The following is a 17,973-nucleotide window of genomic DNA, read 5'->3' on the forward strand; positions in this document are numbered from 1 at the left end:
TTGAGAACCTTAAAGGGATAAAGTGGCAAAAATTCTAGGAACTCACTCTTCTGCTCAGCTTCCTGCTCTGCCTTCTCCTTAGGTACTTTGGGATACGTGATGGTCAGGAGATGGTTCTTCCTGGGAAGTGTTCCAGAGATGAGGGTTCCGCTTCACACTCACTCCCTTGAGAGTACATCTGTGCTCCATTAGTCGTGGTGAATGGGATGATTGCGGAAATCATGGTGACCTAGAAATGAGGGGGGCCCAGAGATGCAGTGATGTATTTGGGAACATGAGTGCGCATCCCAGCAGGGTCTGCATCACTTGGGAGCAGGAGTGCGCTGGACAGCCTGTGTGTTCATGCCTTCCCAGGTTCCTTCTGGTCAGAGAGTGAAGAACTGTGCCCTCCTGGGCTGCAGCTCAGGAGTGTTTGGTGCTCCCAGCTCATCTCTCTGCCAGTGGGAGCAGTGCAGGCTCAGAAAGGGAAGGTTGAGAAATGGCTGAGCTCTTTGAGGCTGTTGCTGGGCTCCGTCTTGGCTTCTGCTTGCACAAATAGGAGAGAGGCACGATAAGAGCAAGCAGGAGAGTCAGCATTTCATAACCATGATGTTACACCAAAGGTACGTGCAGCTGTGACCAGTCAAAGGAAGGAAGGGGGTTGCTGTAGTACCAGAAAGTTCTGTCTGTGTCACCATGAGGGAAAGCATTTACATGCTGCTTGGACTCTCAAGTGCTCCTGAGGAACAATGTTGTTTAGATGCCAAAAGAAGGGAGCCAGACTGTGTTATTTCCTTTCTCCCTACGTGACAGCTTCTGAACTGGAATGAATCTGCATCAGCATCAACACGGGGAAGAGAGAAACCTTGAATTAAACAGTGAAATAAAGATAATTCTCCTCACTGGTATCCAGCCCTTTACCTGCATATCTGACCCAGGAGATCTGTGTCCTCTTGCAGGCTCTCCTCTGCTGCAGGGCAACAGCTTTGAACTCTGAGGTAAACTGGCTGATATGCTGACAGGAATAACCACAAAGGCCAGCTGGGAACACTATCCTTTGGGCATCTCATTGTACCTCGTGTTTCCCCCTGGCTGCTAAGGTCGATTGCCCACAGCTGGGCTTCCCTTGCTGTGAGTGGTCCCTTCCCATCGTCTCCCTGCTCCTGCCCTCAGACCCAAAGCCGACAGCCATACCAACAGCATGCACCAGCTCTTCGTGCCACTCTGAGCCCGCTGAGATTGCACAGCCAGGCTTTGGGGCAGAGCATTTTCCTCTCCTCTTTACTGGAGTGCAGGACAAGGGCTGTGTTTTGCCACCCCATCAGGACCTGCAGGTACAGCTGAGTGCTCCTGACCAGGCACCCTGCAGACAGCAGAGCAGCACAGCAGCATTTGAGCTGCTGAAGACCTCAGCCTGAAGTTATTTCGGTGGGGGCTGAGTGGGTTGATGCTAAATATCGTACTCCTTTATAGTTGTTAAGAGGCCAATTTGCATGAGTGGTTCCAGTGGAGCTGTGGAGCTCTCCCCAGGGGTCCAGATAGCTGCAGGATATGTCAGAGACCAGGACCGAGTGAATTCAGAGCTGCTGTTCCCAGAGGTACAAGCTGAGTAGTCAAAGCTCCGTAAGGAGAAGAAGGAGCCTTTTCCATCTCTTTCTGAAAGCTGATCTTGATTCAGCATGAAGCCCATGTGTGTGACTAGGTCTAGTCAGCTCAGAGAAACTGTTGCTTTAGCAACCTCCCTTTGTATTAGGCACTGTGCAGGAAGGGGAAGTCTGCAGTGGGATTTTCCTCTCCCTCATGTTGCTTTGGGAGAGCTGTAGTCCCCCCTCCTAACCTGAGTCAAAAATACATTTGCAGTAGTTTCGCCTACCACGTGTCTGCAATTCAGCGTGGCTGGTCCCTGGGCACGTGGAATGAAAGTTTGTGATGCCAAAATATTCTGGGTTTGTGATGTCAAAATATTCTGACCCAGAAGTCTATTCCACTTGAGGGGTGAGGAAGGTGATGAAGTTGTAGGCTCTGATACTTTTTACACTGGTCCCCAATCCCCTTAGAGATTGTCCATAAAGTACCATTTCAGAATAATTAAAATAATCAGGAGCCACCGATTTGTAGGAATCAGCTGGATTTGAGAACCAAATCTGCTTAGAGGAAGAAGGGGAAGGAGCAGTAGGAAGGTAGAGAATGATTTCTAGGAGAAAGCTCTTCCTTTCCTGGCCTTTTGCAGTAAACAGGCAATTTCCCAGGAAGTTCCAGATTCTCTTCTTGAAAGCTGTGGATCAGAAATGCTCATTACTGAGGATGTTGGTTCAATCAGGCTGTTTTAACAAAGGATGTAGGGTGGGATCTACAGCTGATGGAGTGGAAAGGAGGGAGGGAGAGGAAGAGAAGTCTGCAGTCAGCTCAGCCTGTTGGATTACAGGTGCATCATGTCACACTGTTAGAGGAGTTCAGTATGGTCTAAATTACATTAGCAAAATAGACAGTATGGTTATATATTATACAATAAAGAATCACCCATTTCAAGACATTACTGGGCAAGAGCATTGAATAAGAGAGAGATTTGATTACTTACATTGAAAAAACAGGTTTAACTAAGAAACTAGCTGCAGTTTCTGCATGTTCTCTTGTGTTTCTGTGTCCTCTGTCAGATAAGGTGGAAACATGTAAGAAAATGGATAATACTTGAGTGGAATACAAAACCCACAAGCACATCAATCTTCCCAGACAGGAGATTGACTTCCAGATTTTACCACCCAGTGCTCCCAGGAGGATCCTTCATTGTCAACATTTCCTCACTGATCTTAACAGCCCTTTAAAGAGAGAGGAAAGTGCCCTTTTTCAGCAGGATGTGCAGATACTCTCATGGTTACAGCTGAGTACCAGCCTGCAGACACACGTCAGAGCAAGGATGGCAGCGCTGGACTCCTTTAGGTTTTTACATGGACTATAAATGGGACTGTATTCCCTCTGAAGGCATCACACCCAGCCCTGTGCACTGCTGGCATTAGAACAGCACCAAGAGGCCCAAGTGGGCTGAACACATAAACCTGGGGCCTGTCACAACTGAGAAAGCCACCAGCAAAATGTGACCTGTGCACGACTGCATGGCACTGCAGCGAGCCCGGGGCTTCCTCCTGCCTCGGGGACAGTGCTGAGTCTTGAGCATTATCCCTTGGAGCATCTTCTGCCTCCAAGGGAATAGGAGGGCTCACTGTTCCCCTCAGACTAAGTGCCTTTGCACCTGCCAGCTCCTTCTGTGCCACTTCTGACAGAGCTGTAGTCTAAGAGTCAGGGTGCAGTGTGCTTCCCTAGGAGAAGAAAATGCAGTTCTTCCTCATGGTAACTCTGTGTGAGGCAGGACTTCTGCTTCGTAAGGAAACAGATCCTCATTTCTCATGCAGTTTGACTTTGATCCTGCAAATATTTACTCAGAGAGGGGAAGGGATTTGCAAAATGGCTGTGGCAGGAGATGGAAGTACCCGCGGCTGTTGTGAGAGCATGGTGGTACCTCCACGTTAGGGAGCAGCTGGCTGCCTGAAGAGAGAGCAAGGCTTCTCAAAGAAGGTAAAGGGATTTCATGCCCCAGCTCCTACTGACTTCTCTTACTTACTTATTTCAGTAGGATTTCAGCACAACTTCCTTGATCACCTGGGCTCTGGTTGTGTAGGCTCTTTGGAAATCACACAACACTGTGCTCCTTTCAAAGGCTGATGCAGATGGGGACTGTGCAAGGCAGTGGCAGAATGTAAAACAGGACCTGACATCCCAGATCTTCTCACAACTCCTTCCTAAATAACAGTGCTCTCCTAATGCTCAGCAAGAATCTCCTCCAGAGCAAAGCTCTCACATGGCAGCACCTCAGTGCCCACAAGTTCTTACAGTACCTGGATGCAAATACAGTCAGATAATGTCTTGATTCGTGTCACAACTCATTACCAAATCAGAGCAGGCAGCCATATCAATGCTTAATGATCTTCTGAAACTTTAATTCATTTTACTCTGTAGCCATTTTCATTAATTAGCTGCATTAATTTTATACAGATTAAAAATGTAAGTCAATCTCTTTGAAGTAGAAAAGTGGCATTTTAAAATCTATCTACATTCTATCCCAAGCCTATAAATACATCTGCCTCATAGAAATCAGCTGTTTATGGTAGTTCTTATAGCAGAGAGGGTGACTCAAAGAGGCTTATGTGCTGCATTAGTTTTATCAGAGCTGAAAAAAACCTCCCAAATTCCCTGTGAATTAGAAGGATCAGTGACTATAGATAGATCCTGTGCTCTTCCCCCACCAGCTGAAACATGGCACTGGTTTTGGATAGTCTGGATCCAAAGCAGTCACACTAGCAGGAAACAAGTCACATTTTGTTTCACTTTTACAGAATACTTTCTCAAGTAAAAATCAACAAAGCAGCAACACCACAAAGGCTGCTAATTGCTCAAAACACAGTGTTTTCCTCCATGCCTGCCCCACTTTGTTGTAGAATACCTAAGAGTGGTTGAATTCAATTATACACCCCAAAATAATATTAAAAGATCATGAGTAAGGCTGCAGAGCCACCCATGCAAAAAGCTAGGGATTCTAATAGAATTAAGGCACTTTCTGAAGCCATTAGTTGTAGGATAAATAAGGCTGAGTAATGAGTTCAGGGATAAGGGACAGAGGGTTGAGGTCCCAGCTGGGTCTCACAGGAGTCTGGAGGTCACGAGTGGCGTCCTGGCGTCTGTGCTGGTACTTGTGCAGCTCAACGTTGTTATAAATGACCTGGAAAAAGGGCTGAGCACTTTGTCGGGGAGTCTGCTGACAGTGCACAGTTATTTATGGCACTAGGATAGGGACAGATTGTAAGGAACTATGGAAAGACTTTACAGGTCACTCCTGCCTAATGACTGACTGGGCAATAAAGGGCAGGTGAAACTCCTGCAGATAAATGCAAAGAGTTACCAGGGGACAACCCTGTTGGGAATTGGGAGTTGATGGTTGCCGGGGCCGCAGCACCAGGGCAGAGAAGCTCGGTACTCAGCTGGCTGCTCCAGGCTGAGAAACACCATGAGAGGAGCACTGTCATGCTCTGAGGGAAGTACAAGCTTGTTCCTTTTCACAGGAGCTGTTTTAAACCTCCTTGCAGAGTGTGACTAAGTGGAGCTAATCTAGGAGATCATTCCCATTTACTCCAATGTCCCTCTGTACTTTCCTGCCAGTGATGGTCTAAAGCTCTGTGACACTTCCCAAACATGTAATGGCTGCTTGCTGCAAGTCAGAGTCAAGTTCCAGTTGTGTTTTCAATCACATAATAAGATTTATCTTGCACAACTTTAGTAGTTCTTAACAGTACATTTGCCCCCTTGTAAGATGGGAGGTTTTCGTTATGACTTTGTTTCCTAAACATTTGAAAGCCTTTGAAAAACAGAGGGCTTGCTCAGCTGTGTCCATAAACATTCAAATTATACTTGACTTGTTTTCTACCCTGTATTTATCCTCTGTGTGTGCGTGTTGCTGTTTAGCACGTGCAGCAGTCCTCAGAGACAGACAGAAGAAACCTCCTACCTGCAGTGCAGCCTGGGGAGCTAAACCTCCTGGCTCCCATGCTTGACTTTGTGATGAACCAGAGAGTAAGACTTTTATATTACTTATTTAAACACCATTACACCCCAAAAACGAGGGCAGCAGCTACTGGAGCGCCAGGAATGGCACTGCCAGGTAGCACCTTTGTTTGCAGTGACTGGTGGAGAGCTGGGCACCCCTCCCTGTACTGCGACCGCCCCTCCCAGCCCATTGCCTGCTCCAGGGGCTGGGCTCCGTGGCTGCAGCAGGAAGCAGCCCTGTTTCCCCGCCTGGCAGCTCCAGTGTCCTTGGGAGGTAGCACAGTTCAATAGCAGCGGCTTGTTTTCAGGCAGTGGGATGTTACAAGGATTTTTAAGAGGCAGCTCTGCCTTGGGAACAGGCAATGCAGCAAACACTGGTGACGGTGCTCTCCCCTGCAAGGCACCACACAGCTGTGGGGTTGATCTGTTTCACTGCTCCTGATCACAGCTGCCCATCATATTTCAGCTTATTTATGACAACTATAGGTCCAACTCTTCCACTTCTTTTGGAAAAAAAAAAGGCAATAAACACACACTACAATTTACACAAAATTTTTCAACAGCCCAGGCTAAAATCAGTCTTTATGTGCTTGGAATTTATTTAAAATAATTGCTATTTATGCCCTTTTTTTGGCTTTTTACCAATCTAATCAGCATAATTTGACTGTGCTGGAACAAATCTACAAGACTCCAGAACTGCTCTTGCAGATCATGCAGATTAAATATGAACTAATTAGTAGATTTCTGGATCTCTAAATCCACAGCTTTGGAAAAAGCTGACAATGCCTATCAGTCTTCACACAACAAGAGAGAGACAAAACCCAGACATACAAGAAAAATGGCTACAGATGGACATATGTGTGAGAAATCTTTGTAAAGGAAAAGGATTAAAAAACAAACCCAAAAACAACAACAACAAGACATTGGGATAATAAGCAACAGCATTTGGGGGTTTTTTCCGAAATATTTCAAGAATAAAGGCTTTTTCTGCCTTTAGTTCACTCTTTTGTGGAAATTAAACATGGTTCTGTAAGAACTAGAGGCCGTAAACCACCGTGGGATAAAAAGGAAAAAGTAGCAGAAGCCGCGAAGATGAATATTGAATTCACCCACGAGTTAGTCTGAGCACATCCAAAAACCATGACGTCAGTAAAAAGGAAAAAGCCTGACTATCGCCCTGGGAATGAAACCAAAAACTTGCTTTGCCAATATGTGAAGGTTTCTGAAAGTCTTCTAAAAGTTTCCTCAGGAGACAACAATAACTCGATTAGAAATGTTCCAGCAGATGATGAAGAACAATAACAGCTGCTCCAAAGCTCACGGCAAACAATGGAAAGTCCCCGTTGATTTGTTCAGTCTTGAACAGGGTCCAAAATTCACAGAATTTCACAGAAGAGGTAAAAGCAGCTGTCTGCCTGCAACAGCAGGTTTCACGCAATGAGGGGATGGGAATGGCCCCGTAATTCAAGCCCTGTCCAAAAACTGCCACTGACAGGCAAGAGCCTAAAAACAGGCACTGGAAAAGTGGGTTCAGCGCTGGTCTGGAAGAAGGATACTCCCTTCCCAGGCTTGATGGGATAACATGGACAAACTCAGAAAGGTCTCTCTGGGATTAAACCTGTCATGCATAAATTGACCTTGTTAATTCCTACGTGCCTTAAGGAGGTGTTTTTACCTGCCTCCTTGGTTAATCACACACAATCAGGATGACCTCCTGATCTCATTGGTACAGTTTTATGGGAGGTCTCTCATCTGCATTTCTTGGCACTGGGCTTATCAAGCTGCTCATGGGGGCTGAATGGGCTGGGCAGGCTCTGCTCTTTGCTCTGATCTGATAAACACCCCAGACCGTGTTACCTTCTATGCTTACTTGGGGGATACCTGTATATAAGATGGCTCTAATGATTTCCCCTTTTCATCACCACCTAAAGCCATCCTTCCTTGCCTTCCAAGAGCAGGAAACTGCCATGTCTCTGCCCAGAGCCCCTGTCCCCATGCCCAGTGCAATTAGAGCCTGATGCCATACCCAGTGCAATTAGAATTAATGAGGAAATTTAAACCAATGACATCAGAAATGTGTTTGGCTCATTATCTTTGAGATACAGATAAAAGAGACAAGGCAGCCTCAAAACCATATGACAAATGTACCAGTGCTGGAGTCTGAATTCTGGCACTGCACTGCACTGGGCTGAGGGGCACAGACTGTGGGTGATTGAACAGCCTTGTAAGGAATTTTGCTGTATTTAACTACAGATAAGGAACTATAGGGGCAACAGAGTAAGCAGTGGGTTTTGCCAGCGAAAGGACAAATTCCTCTTTCACCTCTTGAGGACCTTGGAGTAAACCTGCTCAGCGAAGCTTTGTGCCTTCGCGCAGTTCAGAGCAGAGCAGCTTTGCACTGCAGCACAGGAGCTGGGGAAAGTCAGCAGGAATAAACTGAATCCTAGTAACATCTGCTTCACTTTCCTAGCTCGTCCCCCACCACCACCTCACAAAAAGAGAAGCATTTGGGAATTCCAAGAGATGTTTTCCCCATGATGCAGCTTAAAGTTGGTTTCAAAAGAAGACCACACTTCTCTGCAAATGAAGCTTTAACAGCAGTATTATTTATTTAACAGGAAAATCAAGCTGAAGCCAAAATAAAAAATAACCCTATTCCTGAGCTTTTCACTAGGTACATGTTTATTTTGTCATTTCTCACAAAACTATATAGTCTTGTATTTGAAGGGAGCTTGTGTTGCTCATACTCTTTTGGCCAGGTACAATACATACACCTAAAAATAATCCTTCCCAAATTCCTGTCCCTGCCCCATGGAACTGAAATCAGGCTTTTTCCATTACATGGTTAAAGCCTGTGCACAGGCAGAGCAGAGGCTCTGGATCCTTGTCCTAATAGTTAAAATCCCTCTGGAATTTGTGTTAATTTATCCAAAGGGCTACTTGGAAATACTGTGCAGGGCTTAAACCCCCCTCCTCTGTGCTATTTTCGAGCACAAGCTCTAGCAGCTCTGAAGCATTTATTCCCAATTGCACCCACAACTTTTCATTTTGGTCTCTTTAATGTGTCAGTTTAAATCTCTTCCCCTTCCTCAGGCAGCTCTCAGGGTGTGCGGTGGCGTTGGGGCTGATGCCTGAGAGCAGGAACAGTGCACAGTGCTCTCACAGCAGCAGCACATCCTCATTTCATGGCACTGCACATCATGGTAGGCACAAGAAAGGCTGTTTTATGCCCCAAAAGGCACATTGGCACTTCAGCATGTGCCAAGGCCATGCAGTCAGCATCCTTTGCTTTATCTCCAGAATCACCTGTATAGCTTCACCTGCCTGCGTGATGTGCTGCAAATTCAGACATTAGTTATGGATGGGGTTTTCTTGCATTAAAGGTTTTATTTGGGGAAAATGAATCAGTTGTACCTCCACCACAAACAATCCCACTCAGCCATCAGTCCGCACTTGCAAAGCAACAGAAAGCTCCCCCCTGAGGTGGATGTTCCCCAGGGGCAATGCTGCTGTGAGCTGCAAGAGCAGGAGGATCACATGTGCACTGTGCCCATGTGTCCCTGTCACCTCGTGGGACACTGCAGGGAACGGATGTTATCCCTCTGGAGGAACCATGCTGCCTCCACATCTCTCACCAGGAGCTCACGAGGAGGGAGGAGGCAATTTCAGAAACTCACACCCCAGAACTGGGAAGGCTTTTTCCATGTTCCTTGCTGAAATTAGTCTTTTCACTTCTCTGCCAGTCCTCCTCCTCCCAGTCAGGCCTGTCACTGAGGAAATGCTAAAGTCCAGGAACACCACTGCGGATTTGGGGTGGGCACAGGCAGGGAGACTGCCCCTGCCCCTCTCTGGGGAATGAATCTCTCCATTGGCAGGGCAGTTTCTTGCGAATTCAAAACAAAGAAATCAAGGAAAATGTGATTACCTACAGGAAAGTTTCAGCTGATGGAGTAGGGCCAGTGCTGCCAGACTGGTCTCTGTGTCCGACCTTGGATGGCTCATTTGGGTCCAGCACAGCACTGTCACAGGCAAGAGCTCTGCAGTCAGCCTGCATGGGGCCAGGCACTGCTGCTGGCTCTGCCCTTAATGTTCTACTGGTTTTTTATTATTCGTATAAAGCCTTCTAACATGCTTGTTTATAATATTACCTTCTACTCTGCGAAGGCCATATGGACATGATGATCGATTATATGCTAAAAGCAAAGTGAAGGGTGCTTTATAAAGTCAGCTTATCAGGGGTTTATTCAGTAAATTAATGTCTTTTAGAATTCTTATGTACACAGAAGCAAAGATCTCTCATAATTACATCATTCAGGTCTACAGTTTATATTTCTGAAAGCCAGGGAAAGTTCCAATATAATTCAGCCCCATCTCTGCACAAAATAAGGACTCTACTCTTCATCTAATAAGAAAGCAAAGTGTTTGGAGGTCTCTGGAATAGAGTTGCAGTAGCCAAGTTCAGCTTTAACACACACTATCAGGGAGCCAGATGAGCCTGTGGTAGCACATATCATGAAGGGATTAATGTGATGGAGCCCTGGGGCATCTCCTCTCACCTGCATCCCATAGGCCTGGGTTACACACGAGCAACGTTTCCCTTTAGTAAAGAAAGTGTTCTGTCATTTTTCTCCAGATCTTCACAAGATATAGCCTGTTCTCAATGTAAATATCAAGAATCTCAAAAAGTTCTCCCTCGCACGCAAAGGTAAATGAAAATGCCCCTTTCTTAGAGCTGGCGATGTTTAAAAAGTCTTAATGAGCTTTCCTTATTCATAAAAATGCCTTGTTTTTGAAAGCTTGCCATTTCCTTAACAGCTTTAAATGTGTCTTTTGCATCTCTCCAAATCTGCAACTTCTTTTCCTCCCACTTTCCTCCAAAGTCCATGTTATGGAGTATACGTGATATGGTCTTGCAGCTGCTTCTCCCCGAGGAAAGTCCAACAACTCAGAAATGGCAACCAGGAGAAAGCGCCAGTGGGGAAAGTTAATTTTAATGACAAGAAAAGAAAATGCCCAGAGACAAAAGTCAAAGCCAGCTTATGTTGTCAGTGGAAACCACTTGGTTCTGTGGGACACCCAGAAAGCACAGTCAGTGGAGTCCAGCCTGACGCAATGTAACATGGGCATCTTGCATGATGTCTCTCTCAATTCTGCCTGCCTTCAAAAAATTGAAGAATTGGCATTCTCTGTTAATTTTTTTCCAAACAAGAACTCTTTTTTTAATTACAAGTTTTAAGATGATATGATGTCCCTCCTGTGTTCTCAGGCACCCTGCTGTGTGCTTTTGCAGAGCGATAGTAATATCTCACAATGATAAGATCTTTATAAACCTGTTGTCCTAGTTAAACAAAGAGGACTTTCATTCTACAGTAACATTGCATTTGGTGAAAACCTGATTTGCAGACAGTCCTTTCCCCTCAGCCTGCTATAAAACTCACCCAGTGACCTTCAAGGGCTTTTGAGTTCATGTCTAACAGAGCAATGGCACAGTGAGCACCTGACTTTCAACCCATTTGTCAGACCTGCCACTGCTGGCCCCACCTCAGCCTGTAACCTTCAGCCGTGGATTTGGAGCTTGTAGTCAGCTCTTTTACCACCTGAGCCCTTTGAAATGCCTTTTAGCCCCACTGCAAATGGCAATACTGGTGATAGAGGGAGATTAAAGGCTGATGGCGGATGTCAGAGGAACTCTGGTATCTCTCCAGTTCTCTGCCAGTATTTTCCAAGAACTTACTTCCTCTTATATAAGTTACAGATATATTAAAAAAAAAAATCGATCTGCCTTACGCAAATATTTCTTATCAGCAGATAATGCACTTGCAGCACCAGACATATGTGATTAGGGCTCGAGGTGACACAGTGGTAGCACATGGTACCATGCAGAACAGCAGCTGGATTCCTTCCACCTAAAAAGTTATTTGTTCTAACTAAAAGGAATGAACCATTAAGCACAAGTGACCCATTGAGCAAAAGGCTTTACAGACCACCACTGAGTGGACCCTCTAACGTAGCCTATACGTGCCAGTTCAGAACTGGGGGGAGGGGAAAATATGGCTTTAATCCCTTAAACTCTTGAGATTAGCAAAATAATATAAATGTGTGTAATACAAATTGCATGTCTGTGATCCAGGGTGCTTGCTACTGTGGCACCCAGAAGGTCACCAGCAATGCTTCCTTTCTTCTCATGACAGTAATTTGGGGACCAGTTTTCAAGGGTGCCATGTAGTAAGTGTAATTCTCAATGAAACCATTCTCAGAATGTGGGGGTCAGTCCTACACCCACAGACATCACTGGAAACCCTCCCATTGACTTCAGCAGCCTTTGAATCAGCCCCTTTCCTGTGGGTGCTGTGGGAACAGGGATACACAGTGCTCTGGCAGCAGCCTTTTAAAAATGTATTTGGGGTAATTTCTTCCTCTGGCAACCTCTTGTTTAGCAGCTTAATCATCAGACAGGAATAAGAGTAGCTGAAAGATCTTCCACCTTCCTACAATGAGTTAATTCTCTCCCCTGCTATATTAGCTGTCATACATCTATATATACTGTCATTTGTTTCTCACCCTCCTCCAGATCAGAGAGCTGCTTAATCACTGCCTGTCAGCTCCCGCCTTGCCATATTTCAGCCTGTTCATTTAAAATGTTGTTATTTGCTCCCTGGGCAGCCAGTAGTAAACCAGAGAAGCAATCAATAAATGTCCTTAACCAGAGCTCAGGCTGCAAGCGGAAGCATTGTCTAAAGCAACGGGGGGAGGATAAATCCCTGTTTCCTTTCCCCAGCACTGCTGATTGCACATATGCACTGATTCACTTGTCAGCTTGCCATTAGCAGACACGCTCTGGTTCCCAAAGCAAAGGGGTTGTGAGAGGAGAGAGAGCAAACCACACACAGGAACAACCACTGCTCCCGTGGCTGAGCTGTCTCCTCTCCTGCTGGACTCACACCTCCAGGACACCTCTCTGTAGGGACGGTTGGGTGCCTACAGCCTGTCCCCATTCCCAGCACCTGGGAAGGTCTGGCACCGGCTGGCATGTCACTGCTGCCCTTTCAGAAGCAGGGAGGAGCCGGTCTCCTCTCCATCATGACTGCTTGTGCCAAGTTGCTCCATCCTTCCCACCTGTTGCCTGCTGTGCAGCTCATCAGCAGGAGCCAGGGATTTCTTTCTGGCCTTGAGCAGCACCCCAAGCCTCCAGACCCATAGCTATTGTCAGAGCTGCAAACACTGCTCAGATGCAAGCAATATCCCCTTTCTCCTGGCCTCCCAGCCTCCTGTGTCAGGATTCTTTGGATGCAAACTAATGTTGTTACACTCCTGCCAGCCATCCCTTTGGAAACTAGAGGGATTATTCTTCTTACCAGCATTTTACACTTGGGCAATACCACAAGACTACAACAAAACAAAAGCAAAAATCCGTCCTGAGTGTTGCCGACTGCAGTTAAATTCAAAGTCATGTTCCAGACTGCGAAGTTGCCTCCTGTTGTAACTTGGCAATTAAGTAGAGGCACCAAGTGAGTCTTTAAAGGGCAACCTAAATAAGAGCTGTTAATTCCACTTCTGGCACAAACAGGAACTGCTTGATAAAGGGTTGATGGGTGAAAAAAATGGTAGAAATCAGTTTTATTTTATTCTGCCAGTGATGGAACTCTTATAGGTGGCTCAGTCCCTGGGTGCTCTCAGTCACTGCTGAAGCTCCCACCAGTCAGTGTCTGGGTCACCATGCTCCGGTCTGGCCTCAGCTCCTGAGCAGATGTTTCCATGCCATTTAATGCTACTGTGATGCACATCATAAGGCATAGACCTGGCATTAGGTGAGCAACAGGGACATGAGCTACACCTTCTGGGGCTTTTGAAGTGCCAGACTGACTCCTCAGGGCTGGAGGAGCAGCATGATCTGGGACATGCCAAGCATGGCGTTAGAAAGCAGTGGCACAGCCACTTTGTCCCTGGGTGTACAGACTTAACTACAAGACCAAACTTGTTTCTGTGCTCAGTGATGGGAGCTGGGAAACCACTCCAGGGGCAGATGCCACTTAGTTATTATTTTATTTTTAATTCAATACTTAAGCTCTGATCATCACTGTTGACCCAAACATAGCATGACAATTCTCCTACAAACCACAGAGACAGTTAGATGAGAAGTCCCTTTCAATTCAGCAGAGGGATTCCCAGGGGTGCTAAAGCAGGTCAGAAGTAGATACAACATGCAGCAGCTGCAAGTAATAGAAGGGGAGAATATTGTAGGAAAAGGGTAAAGGAAACAGAAGGTTACACAGATTGCTCAAAATATCCTTTCATTCCTGCCAGATATTAGTCAGTCTTGTCTCCAACCACAACATGTCTTCTACTAAAGAAGCACCACTCTCTATCCTCCTTCTCCAAATGTGATCCAGCATCTTCTGCCTTGACACTGGAAGCAGGGAGCAGGCGCCCAGCTGTCACATTTGCAGCTGCTAAGATGGAGAGAAAACATTCAGGCAATCCTGCCTGATCCACTCATGTCTGCCAGTGATCAGCTGTCAGCAGTGACTGGCTGTCCATGTTGTCCTGTCCCATACATTCTCTGAAACCAGAGAGCTGCATGCACAAATGGAACTGGCCCACATCTTTAATAAATTTTTCCTTCTGCCTCCATCTTCTCTTGTAACAAACCATCTCCCTGGATGGGTCACACAACAGCAGTACTCCACTGCAGCAGCTCTTAGGTACAACCAAGGTTTGAGAGATGCTACCATGGTGCTGCTTAGAAGAAAAAACACCTTGTAAACTCCATTCCCAGTTGATAAAATGTGTCACATGAATCATCCCCATCCCAGCCCAAGAGCACTATTAGTGTCAAGGGCAATAATAAAGAAAGCAAGGAGTGCAGAAGAGCACGTGCAGCCCACTCTAATTACTCCCATCACTAACAAGTCAATGAACCAAAGCATGCAAGTGAATGCGTGCAAAAATGCATAAAGCTGAAGAAAGCATCCCTTAGTCCCTGACAGAGAGGGAGAACGCCTGTGTCAGCAAAACAAAGCTTCAAAAGCAGTAGGAAAAGTTGAGCCTGAAGTTGTGCTGGCAACACTGTGCCCTTGGGTGACTTTGGATAATGTCAATGTTCATTCTACAAAATATGGATGGTGCCTCCTTTCCTGCACTGTTAATCGTCTGGATTTGGTGTTTTTCCAAGTTCCCCTGGTAGGTGACCATCCTCTGCCCAGCACACAGGAACCCCCACATTTAGGCAGGAACCCTCAAGATCTTGGTAACAGTCTGCACAGACTGTGCTTGGCTGCATTACATGCAGAGGCAGTGAGGCAATAGGCTCTGTAGTGGGCTGAAGACTACTAGATGTCCTCTCTGGAATCAGGACAGCCCTGTAAGGATCCTATTTAGTGCAAGTATCCTATTTAGTGCCCTTTCTCCAACACAATCATCATTACTGGTCCAGAATACTCCTCTTGGTATTCCTCTCTCTTGTCTGCACTTCGGAGGTCCTGTGATAGTATAGCAAATTGGCAGAGAACGAGAGCATTCAGGCAGTTTTTAACCAAACCACGCAACGATTCCCCTTCTTCTTCTGCCAGCCAGGGATTCTCGCCATCATGCTCTGTAAACACCCTCTGCTCTTGAGCAGGAGCATCAGCTTAGACCCTGACTCAAGTTCTCCATGTCTGGAAGGAAAGGACTCATTCACAACCTGATTCAGAGCCTCCTGACACTCAGGAGAAGAGCGCGTTCCAGTCCTGATTCACACTGTTGTGATCTGATTCAAACCCTCCTGGCCCAGCAGGGAAATGGGACCAAGACTCAGATTTCCAGGTTCAGAGCAGGGTGACTCAGGATCCACATGGACCACAGCTGGGACAACCTCTCCAAAAACACCTCTGCTCCTCTGCTACCTATTGGGGGACATGCTACTGCCTGGGCACTTGGGATGAGCTGTTCCAAGATGCACTTTGGACCAGGTCAGTACAACAAAGCTGTATGTTCAGAGAAGAGTATGGCACCAGGACATGCAGGCTGAAGTTGTCCCCTGGGTAAATAGGTGCTAATCTGCCTCTGTCGATCACTGCATTTTCAACCTGTTGCAAGAACCTGCCTGGCAGAGCCCCTCCTCCTGACACAGTGCCAGGTCTTGTTCTGCAGACGCTGCTGGACTGATGCCCTTTGCGTCCTGCCGTGAAGAATTCAATGAGTTTTTTCGGCTTCAGCAGCTCAGGGCTGCTGGGTTTTGTACCTCGTGCTTACACTTATGGGACCTGACAGTGGCTCTTTAATTCTTAATCCTTCTGAGAAGCAGACTGTGTGTTCCTTCCAACTTGGATCAGCCTGGACCTCATTAGCTCCTCTCACTCGGTTGTGCCCAGAGGAGGTGGCAGACGCACAGACCCAGGAAAATCACAGTCCATCACTGTTACTGCAATCATTGTTACTGCAATCCAGCCCTGTGAATTTTAAACTGATTTGGAACTGAACTCCTTGATAAAGCCCCTGAGGCTTTCCTGGTATTTCTGATTTCCCTTGATATACTTTCTTTTTTTGCCTTCCTTATTTCCACTTGCATTCAGAACAGGGGTTAGGGTGGGCCGCAGGATGCAAAGTGCTGATGTGGTCTCAGTAGTGGTGGGTGTTGACTGGCCCCACATCTTCAGGGCAGGTGTGTGGGCACGTGTACATGGAGGAGGCTGAAGTTTTACAAAATCTTCACTGACATCATTGATGAGCAGTGAGAAGAGAAGTCAAGGGCTTTAAAGAATCCAGGGCACAATCCATAATGTTACCTTGTGAGCAGGAGATTTCTCCTGGTGCTCTTGGTAAGCACCCTCCTTGCATTAGGCCTGAACAGGTCAGCTTTCAGGGGCCTCAAGACATCAACACATCCCATTGCATCCCAATGCTCTCTCCAGGAACAGAGATACACTGTCCATTGCTATGTGCTTAGATGGGGTTGGACCAGCCTTCCTTTGGTATCTCAGATGTGCAAACCACTCACAAAGAAGAGGAAAGAAAGAAAAAGGAAAAAAGAAAGAAGAGAGGAGGGGAGGGGAGGGGAGGGGAGGGGAAGAGGAGAGGAGAGGAGAGGAGAGAAGAGAGGAGAAGAGAAAAAAGAGAAGAGAAGAGAAGAGAAGAGAAGAGAAGAGAAGAGAAGAGAAGCAAGAAGAGCCCTCCCTGCAGAAAGATTTGTATCTCACAGCTAGTCTGCAGAAAAAATTAGCTGGGATGGAGGTGGACTGTGACCTTTGCAGTCCATTTGGCAGCTGATTTGTTAGGACCAGCCTGGTACCAACGAGCACCATGGCTGCAGATTGGGCTTGTGGAAGCTGTTAGGTACTCCAAAAGGACCAGTACTGATCAAAATCAAACACACATAAAAATGTCACTAAACATAGCAACATTTGACCCCTCCCCACAGGCCTGGGGGTCAGGAACCAAAGAAGGAAACCAGGATGTCTCTAGCATCAGCTGCCTCTGGCTGTTAGCAGAAGGCTAGAGTGAGTGACCGAGCTCTCTGACTTGAAGCCTCTACACCACTGAGGGTCCAACCTCCTGCAAGGAGAATTGAGGCTTTGAAAGCCCAGTTCATAGCAGACCCCAAGATGCAGTGAGACCAGTAAGAAATTTTACCATAGTATTTTATACCAAGAAATGCAGAGTTTCCTTCTGCTCTTTAAGTTTTCTTCCACAGAGTAGTGTCTAGTTCAGAAAGGGAAAAAATGCCTGGCACGCCTGAGTGCTGTCTGAGCACTCAGAATGGAAAGAGGCAGAGCTTCTCCTAGGCACTGCAGCCCTGGGATTGTTTGCCTTACTAAAAAAAAGTGATCCTAACTTGTTTTAACCCTGAGATCCCCATCATTTTCCACAGTGCACATCAGAACAATGGCAGGGAGCTGAGGCTGAGGGCTCGGCATTGTGGACAGAAGCATCCCCAACTCAAGAAAAGTCCATTTCTCTGGGCAACAAAAAACAGGCAGGACCCTTTGTCTAGGGAGAGCAGGATTATTTGGGTTGGCTTTCCAAATGGGCAAGCAAAGACCAGAGCCAGATACCAGCATCACTTCTGAAAAATCCAGTTCTTAAGAATTGAGAAAAGTTTCACTGTTATTTGCTGGTTTTGTCTTGACCCTGTTATGTGTAAGCGTGGCAGGGCCAGAGAGGAGGGTTTGCAAAGTTTTGTTAAGGACTTAAGCCTTCACACTGGATCTCAGGGAAACTTTATTTCCCTCATGTTTCTCATACTGTGAGACTTCAAAATGCACCAGAGTCTTAGCCACTAAGTCACTAAGTCACTAAGCACCAGCCTCCCAACAGTTAATGAAAAACACACTGTAGCACAGTTAAGTAATTCCTTCTCACGTGATGCAGCTGCAATTTGTCCTTCATTGTCACTAAAACCAAAAAAAGCTGGGAGTAAACTGT

This window comes from Corvus kubaryi, unplaced genomic scaffold, assembly GCF_017639235.1.
Source record: "Corvus kubaryi isolate FWS band 111438036 unplaced genomic scaffold, C.kubaryi_AGA036_p1.0 66, whole genome shotgun sequence".
Lineage (NCBI taxonomy): Eukaryota > Metazoa > Chordata > Aves > Passeriformes > Corvidae > Corvus > Corvus kubaryi.